Raw genomic sequence first — 26,414 nt, 5'->3', positions numbered from 1 at the left:
TTTAGCCTTGGGGATGCCAGCCATAATCTCTAAACAGAAGATTTCCTTCTCCCCAGGTGGCAGAATAATTCATATTTGTTCCAGACTCAGGAACCCAGAAAGCCCTCTCAGGGCCACTTGCTCTTTGCAGGCACACATGCAATCTAGAAGGTGGAATTATCATCATGGTGCCCATTTTCCAGATGAGACAACTGAGGTTAAGAGACTTGATCAAGCTCACACAGCTAAGCATGTGAAAAGCCAAGCACAAACCCAGGGTAATAGTCCTCAAATTGTGTGTTTTTGCTCCACACCCACTGGGAGTGGTGGGTGGTGATACGGAAGCAATGCTTAGGCAGAAGCAAACAATATTCATGTTTAAAGTGAAGAAAGTAAGGAAAACCACCAGAACATTCAACTATCACCCAAATCAAATCACTTATGATTATATAGTGGAGATGAAAAATAGATTCAATACCTAAGGTCTGGTATCCTGAAGAACAATGGATGGAAGTTTGTAACATTGTACAGGAGGTGGTCATCAAAACCATCCTCAAGAAAACAAATATGAGAAGGCAAAGTGGTGGCCTGAGGCAGCCTTAAAAATACCTGAGAAAATAAGAGAAGTGAAAGGCAAAGAAAGGGAACGATACACTCAATGGAATGCAGACTTCCAGAGAATAGCAAGGAGAGATAAGAAAGGCTTCATAAGTGAGTAGTGCAAGATTTAGAGGAAAACAAAAAGAATTGTAAAGAGTACAGATCTCTTCAAGAAAAGTGGAGATACCAGAGGAACACTTCATGCAAAGATGGGCACAATAAAGCACAGAAAATCAAAGACCTAACAGAAGCAGATGAGATTAAGAAGAGGTGGCAAGAACGCACAGAAGAACTATACAAAAATGTTCATAATGACCGGGATAGGTATGATGCTGGGGTCACTCACATAAAGCCAGATACTGGAGTATGAAGTCAAGTGGGTTTTGGGAAGCATCACTACAAGAAAAGCTAGGGAATTCCAGCTGAGCTGTTTAAAATTCCTAAATAATGAGGCTGTAGAAGTGCTGCATTCAATATGTCAGTAAATTTGGAAAACTCATCAGTGGCCACAGTGCTGGAAAAGGTCAGTTTTCATTCCAATATAAAAGAAAGGCAATTCCAAAGAATGTTCAACCTATCATGCCATTGTGCTCATCTCACTTGCTAGCAAGGTAATGCTCAATATCCTTCAAGGTGAGTTTCAACAGTACATGAACTGAGAACTTCTAGATATACAAACTGGTTTGAGGAACCAGAGGTCAAATTGCCAACATCCATTGGATCATGGAGAAAGCAAGGTAATCCCAGAAAAACATTTCCATCTGCTTCACTGACTATGCTAAATCCTTTCACTGTGTGGACCACAACAAACTGTGGAAAATTCTTAAGTAAATAGGAGTACCAGATCACCTTACCTTTCTCCTAACAACTCTGTATGTAGGTCAAAAAGCAGCAGTTAGAATCAGACACGGAACAACTGAAAGATTTAAAATTGGGAAAGGAGCATGACAAGGTATCCATTACCACTCTGGTTATTTAACTTACATGTATGATAAATCATTTGATATGCTGGTCTGGATAAATCACAAGCTGGAATCAAGGTTGCTGGGAGAAGTACCAACATTCACAGATATGAAAATTACACTACCCTAGTAGCAGAAAGCAAAGAAGAACTAAAGAGTCTCTCGATGATGAGACAAGATGAAAAAACTAGCTTAAACTCAACGTTCAAAAAACTATTCACTAAAAGGTGCTCAACATTCATGGCATCCAGTCCCACCACTTCATGGCACATAGATGAGGGAAAAGTGGAAACAGTGGCAGATTTTATTTTCTTGGGCTCCAAAATCACTATGGACCTTGACTGCAGCCACAAAATTAAAAGACATTTGCTCCTTGGAAGGAAGAAGGGCTATGAAAAGCCTGCACAGTGTATTAAAAAGCAGAGACTCACTTTGCTACAGAGGTCTATAGTATCAAAGCTATAGTTTTTCCAGTGATCATGTACAGATGTGTAATCTGGACCATAAGAAATGGTGAATGCCAAACAAGTGAGCTTTTGAACTATGGTGCTTGAGAAGATTCTTGAGAATCCCTTATACAACAAGGAGATCAAACAGTCAATCTGAAAGGAAATCAACCTCTGATCCCTGCTGTCTCAGCTGAGGCATCTACTGAGGGCTTCCAGGTGGAAAGAACTCCACTGCAAAAGTGCCTAACCATGGCAGCTCCAAGAAAGCAGTTTGTAGGCCCATCCAAGGAGAATCTCAGAAAGGCTGAAGGCTCTGTGTACCCTGGGTATCCTGATACATGCGTTGCATTCTCCCCAGCAGCATTGGAGGCCAAGGAAGGGGCATTGTGTGCCCTGGAGGAGGGAGATAGCTCAGGGATCGACTGGGGCCATCACTTACCAAGTAGGACTGCAAAGGACAGAGCAGGCATATGTGGCAGAGACCTGGTGACTGGGTGTGGTACAAACGGGAGCCAGCTCTCCATGAAGTACCTCACCCAAACTCCCTTGGAGGAGAAGCCCAGGGATAAGTTCATCTGTAATGGGATGAAGAGAGTCTATTTCATTACCCGTTATGATTCCTCTGAATGAAGAGGTGGTGGAGTTGGTGGGTCATCATAAACTCTTCCATGGCCTAGACTATCTCCTAGTTGCTTTCTTTGAGGCTGCCTCTCCCCAGCTTCAGTCATCTAGTTCTGGAGGAAATTGACAATCATGTGTGCTGCTGGGTCAGGGCCACAGACCATGTAAAGCCAAGCCCCATGGCCCTGCCAGGATGGGTGATCTAGGACTGTACATGTGATCTGAGGTGGGTCATTCAGAGAACACCCTTGAACTCTGATGTCTTCAATCTTTTCTTTTATTTTTGGAGATGCTTTTGGGATTTAAAACCCTAGGGCAGGTAGCTTGGACTCCCTCACTAGGTGTAGAAGCTTTAGGAAGAAAGTTTTCAGGGTAAGATCATCAAAGAAGAAGGAATGAAAGAATGAGGGTATGAAATAGAGAACTGATTACTTCTGATTTCTTGGGTCCAGTCACTGAGATCTTTGTATTAGCTCTGAGTATTGTGTCCTGGATTTCCAGAATCATTTCAATGAGTCTCCCCTTTCCTTGAAGCCAGGTGGAGGTGGGCTCCTCTCAACTGTGATTCAGACTTTGTTCTAGATCCTTCCTGATCATTGTACACCTCCAAGACACAAACAGAGGCACCTGTTTGTTTCAGCACCATTATGAGTGAAACCCTTTATTCTTTATTGAGAGTAGGGTGTGCAGACCACCAAATACAGTTCACCAGCATCCTGGGCAGGAGTACCCTAAGTGTGATTTAGTGTTTGCTCGGAGCGGCCTCACTGATTCCTGAACCACTCCAAGAAATTATACTGCTGGTGCCAGGCCAATCCTGTCATTTCCTCAATCAAAGACTGAGAAATACAGCCTCAGAAAGATGTCACCTAGGATCCAGGTCTCTTTAGATGTCCTCACTGCGTTCTCTTTAAAGGTGGTATAGCAGTGGCCTCTAGAATCCTGGGGGAGTCAGAGACACGCACCAGTCAGCCTGAGCCCTTACATTCGACTCCCACAGATATCCAGACCCAGCACAATTCTTGGTTTTATTTCCCTCTTTTGGTAAGTATCAAGGGATTTTCTCATTAGCAGGATATATGAGAGTTCATCCACAACCAAAAAGGACCAAGACATGAGGTAGCCATGAGGAAGGGTGTGGGGGATGGGAGGATTGAGAGTTGGGGACACAGAGGAATGATAAACAACAAAGTCCTACTGAAGAGCATAAGGAAATATATTAAATATCCAGTCATAAACCACATGAAAAAGATTGAGAAAAATAATATATATTTCTGTTTTTGTATAACTGAGTCACATTGCTGTGCAGTAGAACTAAATGCAGCACTGAAGATCAGCTATACTTCAATAAAATTTTTAGAAATAAAAAAGAATGTATAGTTCTCCTATATCCCTATTTCTTTCCTTCTCTCTCCTGCTCTTTGTTTTATCTGCAGAGAATGCTAGTTGTCCTCCTGTGTCCTCACAATCTGTACTTTCTTAAAAAAAAAAACAACAAAACAAAACTTTATTTTGTATGGGAGTATAGCTGATCAACAATATTCTGAGTTTCAGGTGTACAGTAAAGGGACTCAACCATATGTATTCAGGTATCCTGGTCCCCAAAATACCCCTCCCATCCAGGTGGTCATATAATTAAGTGGAGTTCCCCATGCTACACAGTAATTCGTTGCTGGTTATCCATTTTAAATAGAACAGTGCCCACAACACGTTCTTGAAGACTTAACTTAGGAACTCTGGGAAGCCTCCTTTGGCCCACACTTGCTGTCTTTGGCTACTCCAGGCTTGGTTGGGTAACATATTCTGGTTCCCCATCAACACCAGTCAGTCTGTAGCTCTCATCACCCCGAGTAAGTCCCCAGTGCCCCAATGCAGAGCACCTTGGGATGCCATTTGCATGGAATCCAGTGCAGTTTTCCCTAGAAACAAGCCACCCTCCATATGGCTCCATGAGTTTAAAATTTTAGAATTCCTGAAATTCCCTTCCTTTTTCAAAGTCTTCTTTGAGCCCATCAGCCAGCTCTAAACTCCCCTAGCGAGCTGACATGAAGCCTCCACCCTGTGCCTGGGCTGAGCAGTCACTGTGCACCCTTTATTCACATTAGAATCCAGCCTCCCCGCAGAGGGGTCAGGGAGCCTGACTCACAAAGCGGGTACCCAGTGACAGTTAGGGGAAGATGCATTCAAGAACTCGGGTGAGCATATAATTTATCATCCAAACCAGGAAAACTGTGAGAAGGGAAGGGAGACTGTTAATCCCTATGGTGGGACAGCACACTGGGACTGTCCCCAGCTATTCTCCTTGTCACATGACTTATTTCAAGGACTGCTAGAGCTGACTTTCCATGTTCATTCATCTGAGGGTTCAGACTGAACTGAAGCTCTTTGAACACTGAGGACCTGAGTTTCCACTCTCCTTGTGACTCCCACCATGCCAGCATGGCGTGGTGTCTCCACATTTATTTTAAGATGATCAGTGTCCCAGGTGGCCCTTTACTCTCAAGTGGTTCTTGTGGGAGGCTCTAGCCAGCCCCAGGTCTCTGCATCATGTGCAATAGTGTGAATTGGCCTGCAGAAGGCGCCCTCCTCCCAGCTGCAGCCAAAGGGTTCCTGCAAGTTCCTGTTTGAAAACCACCTTTCAGGGTTCTCCCCTCACCTTGAGGATGTAGGCTTGAGCTGGGACTGGGTAGTTGATACCATCGATGGTGAAGATAATAGAGGACACGGTATTGACCAAAACAAGAAACATAGTGCTATTAGAGAGAGAGGGTGGCCCTGGAGATCCTTCTTGTGTGTGGAGACTGGGAGTGACCCTGGGGCATGACACTTCACCTCAGAACCCCGTGGCATGGAACCGATGAGCTTCTGGATGTTACTGACCAGTCTTCTTGGGCCAAGGATCAGTGATGTTCCAGTATCAAAAAGGGCCTTGCAGCTGCCGAACAAGAAATAACCTTTCTTTTCATGGAGATGCTGAGAGACAGTGTGACGAAGCAGGCATCAAGGTTACTCTGAGTCTCCCCAGAGCTGCCCCCTTCCTGATTGTCTTCTAAACAGCCCTTTGTCTCTTGCCCTCTTTTCCTTTGCTCCCAACACGGCATCTTCCTTGACATTCTTGAATGCAGTTCTTGAATACACCAGGCTCTTTTGGACCTTGACACAAGCTGGTCTTCCTTCCTAGAGGAGCCCCCTCCCCTTTGACTAGCAAATTTCTTCTCATCTTCCAGATTCCAGCTAAATTGTCATGGTTTCAGGGAAGTCTTTCTCCCAGTGTTTATCAGTCTCCTTTCTTGACAGTCTCTGTAGACACTTCCTTATGTCTAGCATGTACCAAAGTCACAATTCACTATGTGTGTGTCTCATTTCCTGTGCATCTGCCTTCTTAGATGTGAGGGCAAGTTTAATTCTCATTTCCTCCCTAAAGTGCATGACACACAGTGGATGCCCAAGGCTTGTCTGTTTAGTGAGTGAATGAAAACTGTGAAAATAATGAGTGAGAAACATCCAGAGAGCTGTATCTTGTGGGGAACAAATAACGGATCAATCGCAGAGTGAAGATGGAGATTTGAGAGGGCAGCAGAGGTGGGAGAGAGGGGATCCTCTGGGAGCCCAGGATGTCTGCCAGCACTGCTCCTACAACCAGCTCAGACCCTGAGACCCTAGCCAGGAAATACATGACTAGCCCACAGAAACTCCAAAGGATGGGTCAGCTTTTGTCTGAGGGTATCATACAGAATCCTATCAATTATTCCTCTTGTCCTCAGGTCACTCCTGGATCCCACCTTCCTGATTCTCTGTTATAGCCCCTGCCCCACTGTGTGCCCATGAACATGGGGTGCCTTTTTTATTAGTTGCTTTCACATCTTAAGACTTCAGCAAGTCTCTCTACATTGCTCAGTAGTTGCTCCCTTAGGAGACCAGTTCTCCCCATTTGCTCAGGACTTTCCCTGTTTTTAAAGTGACATTTATCTGTACTGAGAACTTCCTTGGTCCCAGGTAGCCCTGGAGAGTTGGTCATCTTATACCTCTGTTCAGGCTGGAGAAATTCTCCCTGATCCTCTTTTCACTACACTGTCGAGTCCTCTAACCATGTTCCATGCCTAACAGGGCAGTGGGAGCAATCCTCTCCCAGATGCACAGACCTCTCCAGACCCTTTTAGGACCCTGGTCAGAGCCCTGGTCAGAAGGACTGGGGGTTATGAACCCACTGGTTGTTTGCATATCTATCTGCTTGTGTGTTTGTTGGTATATGTGTTTGTGTGTGTGTTTGTATGTGTCTCTGTGAGTGCTTGTGTGTGTCTGACTAGCTATGCATGTTTATATGTGTCTCTGTGTATGTTTATATCTGTCTGCTTGTGTATTTCCATGTGTCTGTGTGTCTGTGTCATTGTGGGTGGTGTATATTTATGTGTGACTTTGTGTCTGAGAGTGTATTTGTGTGTGTCTGCCTGTGTCCATGTACAGTAGCAGGAGCATCACTTGGGGTGACCCTCAGAGGCAGAGGCTTACCTGTCCATGTGTATACTTCAATTGCTCGTGTGGATCAATGGTACCCAGTTGACTGCTCATTATTAGTAGGATTTATCCACCCCAACAAACATCACCACACTGCCTTTCGCCCTGCCTGTGTAGAGAGAAGACAGGGGAAGGGAATCCTTGGAGGAGAGTAACAACAGCACTGTCTGAGAGCTGTGCTGGTCCACCCATCAAGGCCCTAATAAGGTCCCCATGTACAGATGGAGAAATCGAGTCTAGGAGTGATTGACATCCAGACTGAGGTCAGTTACTGGCTAATGAGTGGCACAGAGGAGGTTAGAAACAGACACCTGGCTGGGATCCACCCACTATATCTTCTGAAGATGTTCTACCTCCTGCAACCTGAGTGCTCAGACACACTCAGAGGACACGGTGCTGAAGCTTAATGGCTTTCTCCTTGTCCAGCTTGTCATTTTTCAGGAAAATCAAAGCCTGGGAGTTCTAAGGGTGTGGGTTCAAGTCACCCAGAGTTGGCTCCACTGGCCTGTGACCTCTACTGTCCCAAGGGCCTCACACTCAGAAGGGACCCCAGCTCTGCTCTCCCTGTCTTGAAATTCCTAATATTTCTTAAATCTTAAGGGATCCCACATGTTTGTTTGGGTCCCACACTTTTATTTTTCACTGGCTCCTGCAAAATGGGTAGCTGGTCCTGGGTGCCCAGTGGAAAGCTAATGAGGAAGGAAAGATATCCACCATCCTTGTCCTTCCTTCCTGATCAAATTCATAAGCAAATCATATTGCTTTTTCCTCCAACTTGTTTCCTGTTGCCTTCCATTAGTCTTCCTCCTCACTCACCCCCCTAGACCAAGTTACTGGTTTTTAGTCCAGGAGCAGGGTTGTGTTCCAATAAAATGTTATTTATAAAAGCCAGTGGTGAAGCCAAGTACAGCCCTGGGGCTATATTTATCCTGGGTTAGATTATCTCTCAGGTTTCTTCTTTGTCAAATGTTCTATAATTTTTGTGCAACTGAAAGCATCTTACAGCTAATTTGGAGAAAGGGATGGTCCATCTGAGTCTTACTTGCTCAAGTAGAAGGCAAAACAGGCTCAGAAATGGCACCTTGATTCTTCACGTTGGAAAAGATGGGGATAGCTCCAAAGACAGATATGTTGGGGTAGTTCAATTCTAGATACCATCAAAAGGTGCACCCTCACACCCGTATTCCACAATGCTTAGACCAAACAGCTGGTCAGTACTTACAAGGTCCCTGATCTGTGGGAGAGAAGAATGTTCCCACTTACAGATATATGAAGTGGGGCTAGGACTGGGCTGGGGTGCATTGCCATTAAATCCTCAGAGAATTGAGGCTGGGCTGTGACTTTGGTGGACCTCAGACGGTTAGACCAAGCTGGGAGGGGAGTTTGGGTTCCATTTGTGAGAGGCTGTGAATTTTAAAACATCTGCCCCTTTGAAAAACACCACCAGAGTGCGTCAAGTTGGCCTTGTGGCTTCTGTCCCGGTGGGGCAACCAAGAGTCAGGCCAGGACCCACTGGTGCCCCCTCGTGGACAAAATGAGTCGAGATCAAGTAGCCTTCTCTGGCATCACTATGACATAATGACAGGAATGGACTGAATTCTTTGTAAGATACTGTGGATTCTGTATCTGTCTAGGAAGATAGAAGCCAAAAACACAATCTTACTTGCAGGGATCTATGAAACTACTGCCTGGGAAATTCACTTTTGGGGATATGTGTATATTTGTGTGAGTGTGTATGAGAAAGAGAGAGGGGGGAACTACTCAAGTACTTTGGGGAGGCAGGCCATATGTTTTATTAGACTCTCAAAGGCACCCTAGAGTGAGAACTCATTTATCAGGCCCCTTGATTTCCTTGGTCTCCAGTTTCCCACTATGGATACCTGAATCCCTTGACTGCCCCCAGGGTCCCTAGATCAGGTTTATCCTGTCCCTAAACACCCTACAGCAACTGCAGTCCTGAAAAGCCAATCCAGATCCACCGTTTACCACATGTGTGACCTCAGCAAGGCCCTTGATGTCTGCACCTCAGTTTCCTCATATGTCTCATGAGCTAATCAGACCACCTGCTGTGTGGGGTTGTTGCAGGATTAAACCAATTATTACCTGAAAGTGCCAGGAACAGTCTGTGAATATAAAAGTGGGTGCTTTTTTCCCTTCATCTTGCTCCCACCAAAATGAACCTTGAACTGCTCATGGGCAGAGGAGCTGCAAGTCCAAACCTCAAGCCACTTTCTGGGTTTGCTAATCCATTTGCTTGTGTGTCACCATGGGCACTGCCTCCCAAGGGACAGGATCCTGTGGGTAAGATGGCCAATGTTTATGGGAGTTAGGCCAGGAAGGGTCCTGCCAGATGGTCCTGCATCTGTTTTGCAAGCAGGGGTCACTCCATAGCCAGTCCTGACTCAGCTTCTCTTTACACATTACCTGAATGGTGTCATAAGCAAGAAATCCCTTCATGTTCCCAGATCCGTAGGCGATCCTGAAGGTCTTTTAGGTAGGCTGGAAGGTGGAATACTTGTAATGTCTGAACCTAACTTGTGTATCTGCAGACACTAGAGATGAGTCTAATCAGGTGCCAAGGGTGGAAACAGGGTGGCAGGGCAAGTGAAGGATGATCTGGGTACAGGGTGTCTGTACTCATGACAGGCTGGACTGGGGCAAAAGAAGGAGGGAACCCACAAGTCAGATGATCATGTGTCAAAGATAACCTGGAATTTCTGAGGGGAATTCCAATGGTGATTTTACACATGTAGAGCATCTACATGGAGAAGGAGGGAGTGGGTTACTGCAGAACTGGCTACCCTCTGTTCCCACACTGATGTCTCCTTCTGGGTGTCATATATCTCTTGAGATCACTTTCCAACCACTGTGAAGCTCACAGACTTTGATCACAGAGGTCTTTACATTTGATATTTTTTTTCCTGTGCTACATTGTATGCAGGATATTGATTCTATGACCAGACATTGAAGTGGTACCTCCTGCATTGAAAGCACAGAGGCATAACCACTGGACCTCCAGGAACGTTGGACACCCAGGGAAGTCCTGGTGCCTTCATTTGAGAAATTCTGTAGTCTCTTCAAACCCAGCCTTAGCACCCCATTCTCCAGGAGGTCCTTCTTGATCAACCCCAGGCACTAACTCTAAACTCAGACCACAATCGATCAACACCACACAAGTGACCCTTTCATTTGACATCTATTTACTCTTTGCTTATCTCTCAGGCTGATATGGGCATTCTTGAAGACAACATAAGCCCTTTTTCGAATCTAAAAACAGTAAGCACTGTGCTAGATTCTTATGGCCTTACATGGAATCTGGGTTCAGTAACTTTTTACTGCTGTGGTTCTTGCATCTGTGGAAACTGAATTCCTCTTCCTGGTTATTCACAATTGCTTTGCAGTTGGTTCTACCTTCTGATCAGAGATGGTTCACACTTCATCTGTAACTAGTTGACCTCCTTAGTGCAGAAGGAGCTGCTGTTGTAGCTGCTGCTGCCAAGTTGCTTCAGTCGTGTCCAATTCTTTGCAACCCCATAGACAGCAGCCCACCAGGCTCCACCATCCCTGGAATTCTGCAGGCAAGAACACTGGAGTGGGTTGCAATTTCCTTCTCCAATTCAGGAAAGTGAAAAGTGAAAGTGAAGTTGCTCAATGTCTGACTCTTAGCGACCCCATGGACTGCAGCCTACCAGGCTTCTCTGTCCTTGGGTTATTCCAGGCAAGAGTACTGTAGTGGGTCATCATTGCCTTCTGCTCAGAAGGAACAATCTCCCTCAAACTAATGACACATCTTTAACACAGAAATGGATGTTTACTTGCCACCTGGTAATTTTTGGGCCCAGTCACCAAGACTAACAGTTGAGGATGAGAGTGCCTTCTCTGTGTGGGGCCCCTTTGGCCCAGTGTTTCTGCCTTCTGCAGGAGCCCCATCCCCAACATCCCACATGGCACCTCCAGATGAGCCCCAGTTCTAGGCTAGAGCACCAGGAGATGCTGTGGAGCACCATATTCCCAAAACTCTCCCATCCATGATGTTCCTCAGGAAGTGAATAGTTATATTTGAGCCATGAGAAGAAATCTGAGACAGTCTGTAAACATGTTCCTTGAGGAAATTGTTTAGCATGTTTTTTTCCACTGAAGGTATTTCTCATGGTCTTCACTTTCCTTAGAGGTATTCTTTCACTGAACATTTGACTAAGAAAACAAAGAAGATGCTACAATTAGATGTCAGTGTTAAGGTATAACTGTCATTGTAATGGCACTGTGTATTTTCTAATCATTTTTATGAGTCATCTTATTATAAGAATTTTATGCATATTCCATGGCAAAGACGTAGGTTTGAATAAAGATTCTGTTCTGTAATGTTGGGTAAGCCATATGACCCTATGGGGTCTCAGTCTCCCCTCTGGTAAAATGGTGGAATGTAATGATTCAAACCCTCCAAATAGGATATCTTGGGGATAAGTGAAGTGATAGATATAAGGTATCTGATAAATAGGAAGTCTCAACATTGACGGCCATTAGCACTGCTGTTGCAGTCCCACTGTATCCTCCTCATGGAAATTCAAGGAAAGAGGTAGAAGGGGGATTCCTATCCTCTTTTACAAGGGAGGAATTTGAAATGCAAGAGGTTTGTAAATTGGCTGTGGTCACACTGCTTGTCAGATATAAAACAGTGTATAAATAGCTCTCCCAATCTTTCTCCTAGTTGAAAGAGAAGAGAGAGTTGAAAGAAGAACCCAGGAGATAGGGAACAAGTTCAGAAAATGTAGAAAATTAAAAGAAAAGTTAAAAGAAAACACCACAGAGAGAAATGTACTCACAGAGACTTCCAAAGGGATGGAGAGAGAAATGATAGTGATACAGAGATGCAGACATAGACATATACACACTGAAGTAGAGAGGGAACACAGAGGACACGCTAAATAAAATGTAGAAAAGTGCTATTCCACAGGACCACACCTACATCTGCATTGACTGTGCACTGAACAATTGCAAGGAGTTCCAATTTCAATAGGTCATGACATGACTGGACCCCAAGAGTTGTGCAACTATGCAAATCTACACCAAGAACCTTGGGTCCTACAGTTCCTATAGCAAGGTACTTATCAATAAGTAAGGGTCGAACTTTAAGATTGCCAGGGAAATATTCCATTCCCTTCTAAACCTGATGAGTAGACCAATAATCAGATGAAAAGAAAAACCACAGAAAGGTAGATGATGTGGCTTACAGTCTTCATACTTACATGACTATGCAATCTGAGAAGGCCACCAGCCTGAGGAGCACAAGCCACGTCATGCTTCTTTCCTGGGTCCAAGGACTCAGGGAAGCTCAGGTTCTTAGTATGTAGTGGTGACCCGGAGCCCCTCGTTCTATATGCTCTGACATGCCCTAGTTTAGCCCTTTAGGCCAATAATAGGTCTGAAAAAAAACACAAAGATCTCAATAAAATCTTTACCTTCATCAGTGTCCTTGGCTAGTGGACTTTGAAACTTCACAGAATACAGAGAATTGAACTGTAATTGCTTCCTTAATGGTTGGCTGGGAAACCAAACTGATCTGCATGGGCATCTAAGAAGACGGAGAACCTTGCCTACTTGGAGAAAAAAAACCATTAAGAACATCCTAAAAATGGATACTAAGGGCCATGCTCGACATTCGTGGTTTCATGTCATCTTCCTAGCCACTTCATGAGATATGCATTGCTGTCTTCATTGGAGAGGAGTTTGCTAGGATGATGATAAAGTGAAGACTTCAGGGACATACAACTGGCCTTAGGGAGTGGGTCTAATGGCAGACATCAGGGGCACCTATGATGTCAGTCTGCATCAAAGATTTAGGGCAGAGCAGTACTTTAATTTCATGGTTTCAGTATTGGAAGAAATGTCATATGCATCCACAAGATATTTTATAGCATCCAACAAACATACAAGGAAGAACTGTGTGCTAGGTTCTGGGTTAAAGGCTTCAAAGTCAAAGTTGTGAAGATAAAAGTAGTCTTTATCTTAAGAGAGCTAGCAGTCTAGTTCTTTCAATAAACTACATTCTTTCAATAAACTGTGAAAACCGCTTTTTGAGAATCAGGGAAATTTGTACATGGACTGGATATTAGATGTTAATTTTATTGGGAACAAAAGAGCATTTTTTCCAGATCCTATCATTTTACCCCAAATACTCATTTTGTATATTTTGTGAAATGTTCATCTCGTCCCTAAAACACTTTAGGAAAAATGAATATGGAGTAAAAGAGAGAATGAAATGATGGTCTGTCTTGATTTAAAACAGATCTGCATAGGTGCTATGGATTGAATTTTGTTCACCCTTGACTCCCAAAGTGATGGTATTAGGAAGTAGGGCCTTTGGGAGTTATGCAAGCTGACATAAGGTTTTGATGGAGGTCCCTCATGATGGGATTATCCTCTCCATCTTTTTCTCTCTTATTCTCCCTCTTCCTCCTTCCCTTCCCCCACCACAAATGAGAACATAGCAAGAAGAGAAAGACCTGATGCACATCAAGAACGTCTTCACCAGGAACTCAATTGGCTACCACATTGATGTTGCATAGTCTCCAGTCTATGACAACGTGTGGGACTAAGAGGTTAGTTTTTAAGTTATTGGGCTGAATGATGAAATATAGGGTTCATGATACTCTTTCTTACATATGTTATGTTTGAAATCCTTTTGTAGTAAGAAGCTTATAGAATGAAGCTTCTGTCTTAGTGATACCCTGAGGAGCCTAAGATAGAAGATTCAGGCAGGTCCCCAATGAGTGAGTGGTTGGAGGACCACATGCTCCTTACTCCTACTCTTCTCTTGTCATCTGAAAACCATTCCCCCATACCTGACAACCTTACCTCCAACACTATCTGCATCTCCACTCCCCTTCTAAGCCACTGAGTCATCTTGTTGGATATCCTGATGATTCAGGACAGGGTCTGGAAGGAGAAGGAATGCAGACATTTTTAGAAAGAATTATCTGGGCAGACCCCTCATGGGTTTTCCACTCTTCATTTCCATCTGCAGTTGAGGGATAGGGGCTGGGTAGAGAGGAAGCCACAAGTGAGACTGAATGGATATATGCCAGAGAAGGGAGGAGGAATTCCCAACCAAATAACCAGGAGGGGGGCAGCTTGTACAGGATCCAGGAGGGAAGGAAGAAGCACTGGGAAACAAATAGTGCCTACCTGATGGCCAGATCTACAAGAGTCTTCCTGTTAAAGTTAGAGGTTGCCTCCCTCCTGCTTTAATTTCTACTCCAGATGTGGAGGGGATAAAGCTGTACTCACTGCTAATGAGTCACGGGGAGAGGGACAGTCTCCCCCAGGAGCCCTTTGATTCCACTCTAACTGTGGGTATCATCCCAAGCCAGAGAGCAAATGTAAGGTCATCCAAAATATGACCTACTCTAAACAGTAGTTAAAATACTACAAAATTTGTCTAAGAGTCCTGGCATATCTTGTTCCCAGAGTTTCTTAGGAGAGATGATTCATTAGCCTAATTTGGGTTCTGCTGAGGAATCTACAAGCTTCCCCATTGGTAACTTCTGACTTATAACTACTCGATCTCATCCCACAGAACCCAAATGATGGTAAGTTCCAGTGGGCAAGGCCTCTAAGTTCCCTGGTGTCACAGCAGCTGTGTGCCAAGTGGTCTACCACTCCCAGTCCTGAGCCCAGGAACCATGATCATCACCAGACAGTTATAGCCCCCTGCCCACCAGAGGCAGCCTCAGCATCCTCAGCAATACCCACCTCTGAGCCACTTGTCCACTGATTGGCACTGAGCCTCAGTCTGGAAGAAGTGTTCTGGAGCAAGTCCAGTCTCCCTCATCCAAGAGATGGGAAACTGTACCCTGGGGTGTATGACTCACCTTAAGGTTGCAGGTAAGTTAGTGAAGACTTGGGACCAAGGAACTCTGGTTCCCAGGCTAGGAGACTTCCAGGAAGGGAAAGATGAGAGAAAGTTCAATTGCATCCACTGCTGGGTAGGTCTCAGATGTCTGCAAGCACCAGAGTGGAAGGTCCTTTACCTTTGCCCCTGAAGTCTGGTTCTGATTTTATCATCAGACCTGCCTTCATGTACCAGCAGGAAAGCAATATTCAGGGCTGTTTCTTCTGGGTTCCAGGCACAGTGGGGGAGACCCTGCTGTAGTGACCCCAGGAGGCAGTCCTGCAGGTGGTGACTGACTCACTCCCAACTCAGAATCCCCAGAGCTCCTGCTCCTCATTCATACAACAGAGAACTTGGGTAACTGGATAACATGCACCTGTATTCAAGTGAGAAACATTCCTTTCTCATCCTTCTGGTAACTTAGATAAGTGTCTTATGTTTCCTCAGGGAACCCCTGGCTGAGCGAGGCTGGGGTCTGAGACTAGCCTGGATGAAACGGATGTGTTCCCTCTTTGATGCTCTAGGACCTTGGAGATTCAAAGGCCTTGACAGGGTTACAATCACACTTTTGTTTTTTTCAGGACTTTGCTTTATGAATCTGGTTGGAGATAAAGGACAGAAACACAGGACAAGGCTGGAAATCTCTCGGTACCAGCAGATTGTTAATTGAGTTCCAGAAACCAGGCTTCAGAGTCAGGTGTGGAAGTTATTCACAAGCCACATTTGAAGAAGGAATAGAGGAAAGAGTTTTTGGGCAGAGAGCAGTGTGGTCAAAGGGCCGTGGGAATCACATAGGGCAAGATGAAACAAGATTCATTACTTGTTTCTTTGCTCTATCAGTTCTTGGAGTTTCTACTCCTGAGAACAAGTACATGGAGATAGTCAGAGGCATTGGTGGTGCCACTGGCACCAGATACTCCTGGTGATAAGCAGTTTTTGTACATGTCCCTGAGTCCAGAGCATATTCAGCCTCGTGATAGCCCTAGGTTCTCCCTTCTTGGGAAGGCTGACGTGGCTCATTGCTGCTAACTAACAACTAAAGCATGGGATGAGGTCATGGTGGTTGACCTGTAGGCCAAGTTCCAAGCATGGAAGGAATACTGGCAGGGGAAGGGTAGCCATTTATTAAACTTGGTTACCTTGGTCCTTAGCAGGGGCTACTTCCCACATCTACAATGTTTTTCTCCCAGCTTTTTGCATGGCCAGGTCCTTCTCAACACTTACCGTCATCTCAAATGAGTCTCTCTCAGGCTTGCTTTCCCTGGCCACTCCACTCTCACAAGCACAGACTGATCCAGAAAATGCCTATAGACACTTCCCTCCATCAAAACAATAATTATAGTTACCAAAGTGGAAAGGTGGGAGAAGGATAAAATTTGAGATTAATATATGTATACTACTTTATTTAATAGATAATCAACAATACCTACTGTACCACACAGGAATTCTGCTCAATAGTCTGTAATAATCTGTATGGGGAAAGAACCTAAGAAAGAATGGATACATGTGTATGTATAAAGGCATTCATTTCCTATATAACTAATATTAATACGATGCTGTAAATTAACTATCAGTTCAGTTCAGTTCAGTTCAGTCACTCAGTCGTGTCTGACACTTTGCAACCACATGAATTGCAGCACGCCATGTCTCCCTGTCCATCACCAACTCCCGGAGTTCACTCAGACTCACGTCCATCGAGTCAGTGATGCCATCAAGCCATCTCATCCTCTGTCGTCCACTTCTCCTCCTGCCCCCAACCCCTCCCAGCATCAGAGTCTTTTCCAATGAGTCAACTTTTCTCATGAGATGGCCAAAGTACTGGAGTTTCAGCTTTAGCATCATTCCTTCCAAAGAAATCCCAGGGCTGATCTCCTTCAGAATGGACTGGTTGGATCTCCTTGCAGTCCAAGGGACTCTCAAGAGTCTTCTCCAACACCACAGTTCAAAAGCATCAATTATTTGGCGCTCAGCTTTATTCACAGTCCAACTCTCACATCCATACATGACCACAGGAAAAACCATAGCCTTGACTAGATGGACCTTTGTTGGCAAAGTAATGTCTCTGCTTTTCAATATGCTATCTAGGTTGGTCATAACTTTTCTTCCAAGGAGTAAGTGTCTTTTAATTTCATGGCTGCAGTCACCATCTGTAGTGATTTTGGAGCCCAGAAAAATAAAGTCTGGCACTTTTCCCACTGTTTCCTCATCTATTTCCCATGAAGTGATGGTACCAGATGCCATGATCTTTGTTTTCTGAATGTTGAGCTTTAAGCCAACTTTTTCACTCTCCTCTTTCACCTTCATCAAGAGGCTTTTCAGTTCCCCTTCACTTTCTGCCATATACTCCTATATAAATTAAAAGTTAAATTTTGAAAAATGCTTATGTCTAGAGATTCATGAAGTTCTTTAGACTCGCAAGATTTCAGATATGATGCTGGAAATGCCAGAGTGGGTGCAGAAATCGAGACATTATCTGAGGTTGCATTTTCCTGAGCTTTGGTGTCTTCTTGCTTTTAGTGTCACCTTTCATTTGTCTTTGGAGGATCTAATACAAAGGCTCCGAGACACCAGTTCAGTATTAGTTGAAGGATGAGAGGGAGGTGCTAGTGGGAGAGTGAAATCCCAGCTCTCTAGTCTTGGGTTGGGGCATGTTTGAGGCACAACTTATGTCCCAATTTCCCTATGAAAACGGGCTGTAGCTTCCCTCTCCACGACTTGCATGATATTGGACCAGACTGGTTCATCCTTTTTCACATCCTGCTTCCCCTAAGACCTCCCTGATTTCTCTGTGGAATATTTTTTAAACATAAATTATTTACTTTAATTGGAGGCTAGTTACTTTACAATATGGTAGTGGTTTTGCCATACACTGACATGAATCTGCCACAGGTGTACATGTGTTCCCCATACTTAACCCCCCTCCCACCCCCCCATCACATCCCTCTGGGTCATCCCAGTACACCATCCACAAGCACCCTGTCTCTTTCATCAAACCTGGACTGGCGATCCATTTCACATATGACAATATACATATTTCAATGCCATTCCCCCAAATCATCCCACCCTAGCCCTCCCCAACAGAGTCCAAAAGACTGTTCTATACATCTGTGTCTCTTTTGCTGTCTTCTATATAAGGTTATCATTACCATCTTTCTAAATTCCACATATATGTGTTAGTATACTGTATTGGTGTTTTTCTTTCTGCCTTACTTCACTCTTTATAATAGGCTGCAGTTCCACCCACCTCATTAGAACTGATTCAAATGTGTTCTTTTTAATGGCTAAGTAATGTTCCATTGTGTATATGTACCACTGCTTTCTTATCCATTCGTCTGCTGATGGATATGTAGGTTGCTTCCATGTCCTGGCTATTATAAACAGTGCTGCTATGAACACTGGGATACACGTGTATCTTTCAATTCTGGTTTTCTCAGTGTGTATAACCAGCAGTGGGACTGCTGGGTTATATGTCTGTTCTAGTTCCAATTTTTTAAGGAATCTCCACATTGTTCTCCAGAGTGGCTGTACTAGTGTGCATTCCCACCAACAGTGTAAGAGGGTTCCCTTTTCTCCACACCCTCTCCAGCATTTATTGTTTGTAGACTTTTGGATTGCAGCCATTCTTACTGGCGTGACGTGGTACCTCATTGTGGCTTTGATTTTAATTTCTAGTGATGTTGAGCAACTTTTCATGTGCTTGTTAGCCATCTGTATGTCTTCTTTGGAGAAATATCTGTTTAGTTCTTTGGCCCATTTTTTGATTGGGTCGTTTATTTTTCTTGAATTTAGCTGCAGAAGTTGCTTGTATATTTTTGAGATTAATTCTTTGTCAGTTGCTTCATTTGCTATTATTTTCTTTCATTCTGAAGGCTGTCTTTTCACCTTGCTTATAGTTTCCTTCATTGTGCAAAAGCTTTTAATTTTAATTAGGTCCCATTTGTTTCTTTTTGCTTTTATTTCTAATACTCTGGGAGTTGGGTCATAGAGGATCCTGCTGTGATTTATGTAGGAGAGTGTTTTGCCTATGTTCTCCTTTAGGAATTTTATAGTTTCTGGTATTACATTTAGATATTTAATCCATTTGAGCTTATTTTTGTGTATGGTGTTAGAAAGTGTTCTAGTCTGATTCTTTTACAAGTGGTTGACCAGTTTTCCCAGCAACACATGTTAAAGAGTTCGTCTTTTCTCCACTGTGTTTTATTGCCTCCTTTGTCAATGATAGGTGCGTGGATTTATCTCTGGGCTTTCTATTTTGTTTCACTGATCTGTATTTTTGTCTTTGTGCCAGTATCATACTGTCTTGATGACTGTAGCTTTGTAGTAGAGCCTGAAGTCAAGCAGGTTGATTCCTCCAATTCCATTCTTCTTTCTCAAGATTACTTTGGCTATTCAAGTTTTTTTGTATTTCCATACAAATTGTGAAGTTATTTTTTCTAGTTCTGTGAAAAATAACATTGGTATCTTGATAGGGATTGCATTGAATCTATAGAATGCTTTGGGTAGTATACTCATTTCCACTATATTTATTCTTCTGATCCACGAACATGGTATATGTCTCCATCTATTAGTGTCCTCTTTGATTTCTTTCACCAGTGTTTTATAGTTTTCTATATATAAGTCTTTTGTTTCTTTAGGTAGATATATTCCTATGTATTTTATTTTTCATTGCAATTGGTGATTGGAATTGTTTCCTTAATTTGTTTTCTATTTCCTCATTATTATTGTATAGAAATGAAAGGGATTTATGTGTGTTGATTTTATATCCTGCAACTTTACTATATGCATTGATTAGCTCTAGAAATTTTCTGGTGGAGTCTTTAAGGTTTTCTATGTAGAGGATCATGTCATCTGCACACAGTGAGAGTTTTACTTCTTCTTTTCCAGTCTGGATTCCTTTTATTTCTTTTTCTTCTCTGATTGCTGTGGCCAAAACTTCCAAAAATATGTTGAATAGTAATGATGAGAGTGGGCACCCTTGTCTTATTCCTGACTTTAGGGGAAATGTTTCAGTATTTCACCACTGAGGATAATGTTTGCTGTGTGTTTGTCATATATAGTTTTTATTATGTTGAGGTATGTTCCTTCCTTTCCTGCTTTCTGGAGGGTTTTATCATAAATGGATGTTGAATTTTGTCCAAGGCTTTCTCCGCATCTATTGAGATAATCATATGGTTCTTATCTTTCAATTTGTTAATGTGGTGCATTATGTTGATTGATTTACGGATATTGAAGAATCCTTGCATTCCTGGGATAAAGGAATTTGGTCATGATGTATGATTTTTTTTTAATATGTTGTTGGATTCTGTTTGCTAGAATTTTGTTAAGGATTTTTGCATCTATGTTCATCAGTGACATTGGCCTATATGTGTCATCTATGTCTGGTTTTGGTATTAGGGTGATGGTAGCCTGATAGAATGAGTTTGGAAGTTTGTCTTCGTCTGCAATTTTCTGGAAGAGTTTGAGTAGGATAGGTGTTGCTGCTGCTGCTGCTAAGTTGCTTCAGTCGTGTCCAACTCTGTGCAACCCAAGAGATGGCAGCCCACAAGGCTCCCTCATCCCTGGGATTTTCCAGGCAAGAACACTGGAGTGGGTTGCCACTTCCTTCACCAAGGCATGAAAGTGAAATGTGAATGTGAAGTTGCTCAGTTGTGTCAAACTCTTTGCAACCCCATGTACTGTAGCCTACCGGGCTCCTCTGCCCATGGGATTTTCCAGGCAAGAGTACTGGAGTGGGTTGCCATTGCCTTCTCCCAGGATAGGTGTTAGCTCTTCTCTAAATTTTTGGTAGAATTCAGCTGTAAAGCCATCTGGTCCTGGGTTTTTGTTTGCTGGAAGATTTATGATTACAGTTTCAATTTGCATACTTGTGATGGGTCTGTTAAGATTTTCTATTTCTTCCTTGTTCAGTTTTGGAAACTTTATTTTTCTAAGAATTTGTCCATTTCTTCCAAGTTGTCCATTTTATTGGTATATAGTTGCTGATAGTAGTCTCTTATGATGCTTTGCAATTCTCTGTTGTTTGTTGTGATCTCTCCATTTTCATTTCTAATTTTATTGATTTGATTCTTCTACCGTTTTTTCTTAATGAGTCTGGCTAATGGTTTGTCAATTTTATTTATCCTCTCAAAGAACCAGCTTTTGGCTTTGTTGATTTTTCTTATGATCTCCTTTGTTTCTTTTGCATTTATTTATGCTCTAATTTTTATGTTTTCTTTCCTTCTACTAACCCTGGGGTTCTTCATTTCTTCCTTTCCTAGTTGCTTTTGGTGTAGAGTTAGGTTATTTGACTTTTTTTCTTGTTTCTTGAGGTAAGCCTGTATTGCTATGAACCTTCCCCTTAACACTGCTTTTACAGTGTCCCATAGTTTTGGGGTTGTGGTATTTTCATTTTTATTCATTTCTATGCATACTTTGATTTCCTTTTTTATTTCTTCTGTGAATTGTTAGTTATTCAGCAGCAGATTTTTCAGCCTCCATATGTTGGAATTTTTAACAGTTTTTCTCCTGTAATCGACATCTAATCTTACTGCATTGTAGCCAAAAAAGATACTTGGAATTATTTCAATTATTTTGAATCTGACAAGGGTAGATTTATGGCCCAGGATGTGATCTATCCTGGAAAAGGTTCCACATGCATCTGCAAAAAAGGTGAAATTCATTGTTTTGGGGTGAATGTCCTATAGATATCAATTAGGTCTGACTGGTCTATTGTAGCATTTAAAGTTTGTGTTTCCTTGTTATTTCTCTGTTTAGTTGATCTATCCATAGGTGTGAGTGGCATATTAAAGTCTCCCACAATTCTTGTGTTATTGTTAATTTCCCCATATTAAAAAAAAAAAAAAAAAGGCTCCACCAGGTCTTCATTGCTGCTCAGGCCTTCTCTATTTGCAGCAAGCTGGGGCTACTCTGCAATTGCACTACACTGGCTTTTCAATCCTGTGTTTCTCTTGAGGCAGATCACAGGCTCTAAAGCACTCAGTCTCAGTAGTTGTGGCCTGCTGGTTTAGTTGCCCTGAGGCATTTGAAATCTTCCCAAACCAGGTTTCAAACACATATCTTAAGCACTGGATCAAAAGGGAAAACATCTTGAAGGAATTTGAAGTACATAACTTTTACATGAAACTTTGGCACCATGGCCTATTTTTAAGAAGACCAATAGAGGATTGTCTGCTACTTCAAGCAAGCTCCTGACACCTGGACTGATTTAGGTTCCCCTCCCAAGTGTTCCTACAGCATCTTGAAGCTGTCCCCACCATGTTGATTTTTTCTTGCTTGAGTTTCTGAAACCAACACTAGCCCACAGCTTCCAGAGGGCAGGGTTGTCACTTGACTTACTTGTAAGTATACATCAGTAGATCTTCTCTCATTATACAGAATCTAATGTCAAGACAAGGTTAACACAAAGATCAGTTATTCTATTATGAGTGTTAGGTTACAGGTTCAACTAATGTAATCAAATCTTAAATAACATTGTCTTAAATACAATAGAATTTCAATTCTCTTTCATATAATATTAGTGCAGGTCTCTCCACAGAAATGGAGACCCACTTCTTTCTTATCACATCTTCCACCTGTGCTACATACCTCTGATCTAACATGGCTGTTACAGCCCCTGTCATTACATCTGCATTCCAGCTAGTGGGACAGAAAATAATACTTCCATTTGGAAGTGACATATCACCTCTACTCAAATTCCACTGACCAAAGTATCTTCCATGGTCATTGCAACCCTGGGGGTTGTGGGTACACAGAAGGGCAGAGGAATATGATCCTACTACAGAACATTCATGATGAGTAACAAAGGCCACCACCCTTCATTCATGTCCCTGTAATTCATTCTTCTTTTGTTCTCCCCACACAGCTTTCAGCCTGTTTGCCATGCAGATATGGATATGGATGAGTTTATAAGAGAGGACATTGCCCAGGCTGTACAAATATGGAGAAAACAAGAAAGGAAAGAAGATAAGAGAGTATAAAAAATGCAAAATCTTAGGAAAGTGTACTTAAAAATTTGCAGTTATACAGTTTAGCTATAACTGTGGTTGATGAATCAATTTATAAAATAAAAAATAAGAGAAATATAAAATATAAATATATTCACTAAATCCAACAAAATAATAAGACTATATCACATTAAACACATAGTAGTATCAGGATTTGGAACCAGTCTGCTGTTCCATGTCAGGCTCTAACTGTTGCTTCCTGATCTGCATACAGGTTTCTCAAGAGGCAGGTCAGGTGGCCTGGTATTCCCATCTCTTTCAGAATCTTCCACAGTTTTATTGTGATCCACAGTCAAAGGCTTTGGCATAGTCAATAAAGCAGAAATGGATGTTTTTCTGTAACCCTCTTGCTTTTTCCATGACCCATTGGATGTTGGCAATTTGATCTCTGGTTCCTCTGCCTTTTCTAAAACCAGCTTGAACATATGGAAGTTAATGGTTCACGTACTGTTGAAGCCTGGCTTGGAGAATTTTGAGCATTACTTTACTAGCATGTGAGATGAGTGCAATTGTGTGGAAAGCTGGAATCAAATTGCTGGGAGAAATACCAATAACCTCAGATATGCAGATGACACCACCCTTATGGCAGAAAGTGAAGAGGAACTAAAAAGCCTCTTGATGAAAGTGAAAGAGGAGAGTGAAAAAGTTGGCTTAAAGCTCAACATTCAGAAAACGAAGATCATGGCATCTGGTACCATCACTTCATGGGAAATAGATGGGGAAACAGTGGAAACAGTGTCAGACTCTCATCTTTTGGGGCTCCAAAATCACTGCAGATGGTGACTGCAGCCATGAAATTAAAAGATGCTTACTCCTTGGAAGGAAAGTTATGACCAACCTAGATAACATATTGAAAAGCAGAGACGTTACTTTGCCAACAAAGGTCCGTCTAGTCAAGGCTATGGTTTTTCCAGTAGTCATGTGTGGATGTGAGAGTTGGACTGTGAAGAAAACTGAGCGCCAAAAAATTCATGTTTTTGAACTGTGGTGTTGAAGAAGACTCTTGAGAGTTCCCTGGCCTGCAAGGAAATTCAACCAGTCCATTCTAAAGGAAATCAGCCCTGGGTGTTCTTTGGAAGGAATGATGCTAAAGCTGAAACTCCAGTACTTTGGCCACCTCATGCGAAGAGTTGACTCATTGGAAAAGACTTTGATCCTGGGAGAGGTTGGGGGTAGGCGGAAAAGGGGATGACAGAGGATGAGATGGCTGGATGGCATCACCAACTCGATGGATGTGAGTTTGAGTGAATTCCTGGAGATGGTGTTGGACAGGGAGGCCTGGTGTGCTGTGATTCATGGGGTCACAAATAGTCGGACACGACTGAGCAACTGAACTGAACTGAGTATCAGGATTAGTTTGGATGCACATTGCAAAAAACTAAAACAACCATTACTTTAGCAAGATAAATTTGATTTTTATCTTCCACTGAAACAAAGCTGGAGGTGGGCCAGTGAGAGCTTTCATGGTATCCATCTCCAATGTTACTTAATTGTCCAATACAATTGCAGGAGTTCCAGCCATCACAACTAAAATCCAGGGAGCAGTTAGGAAGTAGGTAGGGAAGGGAAGAGATCTTCTCTCAGCTAAATCAGCTCCTTGAAAGCGGTCTTCCAAGAAATCCCTTTTGCAGGTCTGCTTGCATTGCAGTCACCAGTCATGACCAAGAGCATGGGTGGGCAGGAAATGCAGTCTTGTAGCTACTGGGCTCATGTCTATATAACAAGCTATTTTCAGTTTTGAAAGAGAAGCAGAGAATAGATCATTTTTTAGGCACCCAGCAGTGTCTGCCTTAAAGAACAAACCTTTTCTGAATATATTAGGCTGAATAGCTGGGCACAGTGTGGGAGCCAGGAGGAAGGAGCAGCAATGAGAGACAGCTGGATAGATCTGAACTGTGCTCCAGAAAAAAAAGACAGACTGGTCAGTACAGTTCTTCTAAGGACTGAAGTGAAGATTATACCTTCCACAAGACCCAATTTATTTTGAAAACTGATTTTCCAACTCAGGTCCCAAATCTCTCAATTCTTCAGCTTCTAAATACCTTATCTTTGTTACCTCACATTCTGACCTACCTGTGTCACCTTCCTTACTTCTGTTCACATCACTTCACCATCCAGTCACCAGCATTACAAGATCCAGTACTGATGGGTTAGCAAAACTTTCTAGAAGTGTGTAGAAATACAATGACTATTTCTACTTTAATATTAGTTTCCTGATCAAGGTCTTTTGAAGGACTGATATGGCTAGAATTATGGAGAGCTCATGTTTCATCTAAAATCTCAACCAAGAATGTGACTTCCTTGGACCTGGAGGGGATGTACTCACTTTTGGATCCACAGGTCTTAGCAGGACAGTAAGTCCCCTGTATATGAACAAGTTACATTTCAAAAGGGTGTTCAAAAATCCCAATTTCTTCATAAGTCCAGCAAAGTAACTTACACAGCCACCTAAGACAGATGGCTATATGTTACTGTAGCTTAATAGCTTTATGATAGTTTTCATGCAAATAATACATAAAACAAACACAAACAATAAAAGAAACATTTTTAATCTTGCAGTCCCTGGATAGGGCATGGCAACCCACTCCAGTATTCTTGTCTGGGCAATCCCCATGGCAAGAGGAGCCTGGCTGACTACAGTCCACATGTTGCCAAAGTTGAACACAACTGAGCAACAAAGTACACTTTTAGAAATAGAATAGTAGTACCATCTATATTACCGCTGCATTTATGCTTCCTTTCAGACATAGCCTTGAAATAAAGATACTGCACTATTGTACTCTGTCAGCTTCTCTTGTAGCTCAGTCGGTAAAGAATCTGCCTGCAATGCAGGAGACTCGGGATCAATCCCTTGATTGGGAAGATCCCCTGGAGAAGGAAATGATAATGCACTCCAGTATCCTTGCTGGGAAAATCTCATGGACAGTGGAGCCTGGTGGGCTGCAGTCCATGGGGTCGCAAAGAGTCAGGCCCAACTGAGTGACTAGCACTTACTGTACTCCACAGAGTTCTGTACAGTAAAGTACACAAAAGCACACTCACTTGTCTGGGATGTGCCCACGACAATGTGTGTCAGATCTGTGAACTAACTGTTGTGATTGCACATTAAAATGCACTTTTACATGTTTGAAAGTTTTCAACTTGAAGGTTTGTTTGTAACAGACTTGCTACACAGGTGTTCAGTGAATGTATGTAGTGAATGAACAAGAGAGGAGAGTAAGGAGCTGCCTGTTCTTTACATGTATTATGGCCACTCTGAATAGGAATTCCATTGAGCATAATTGAGGCCCGGTGTATGGGAACATCACTGAAAGTGACAGAGGACCAGAATTCCAGGACTTGGCACAACAGCCATGTTGATTGAAAAGAGCCAGGAGTGCAAATTAGAAGGGAA

General features: G+C 42.8%; 1 pseudogene; it reads right to left on the bottom strand.

The window, feature by feature from the left end:
- Window positions 1-3,403: 3,403 nt before the first annotated feature.
- Window positions 3,404-15,142, bottom strand: LOC113886431 (annotated as a pseudogene).
- Between the last annotated feature and the right edge of the window lie 11,272 nt (window positions 15,143-26,414).

This window comes from Bos indicus x Bos taurus, chromosome 29 (assembly GCF_003369695.1).
Source record: "Bos indicus x Bos taurus breed Angus x Brahman F1 hybrid chromosome 29, Bos_hybrid_MaternalHap_v2.0, whole genome shotgun sequence".
Taxonomy (NCBI): Eukaryota; Metazoa; Chordata; class Mammalia; order Artiodactyla; family Bovidae; genus Bos; species Bos indicus x Bos taurus.
The sequence above is the reverse complement of the archived record's forward strand: the minus strand, read 5'-3'. Positions and strand labels throughout refer to the sequence as shown.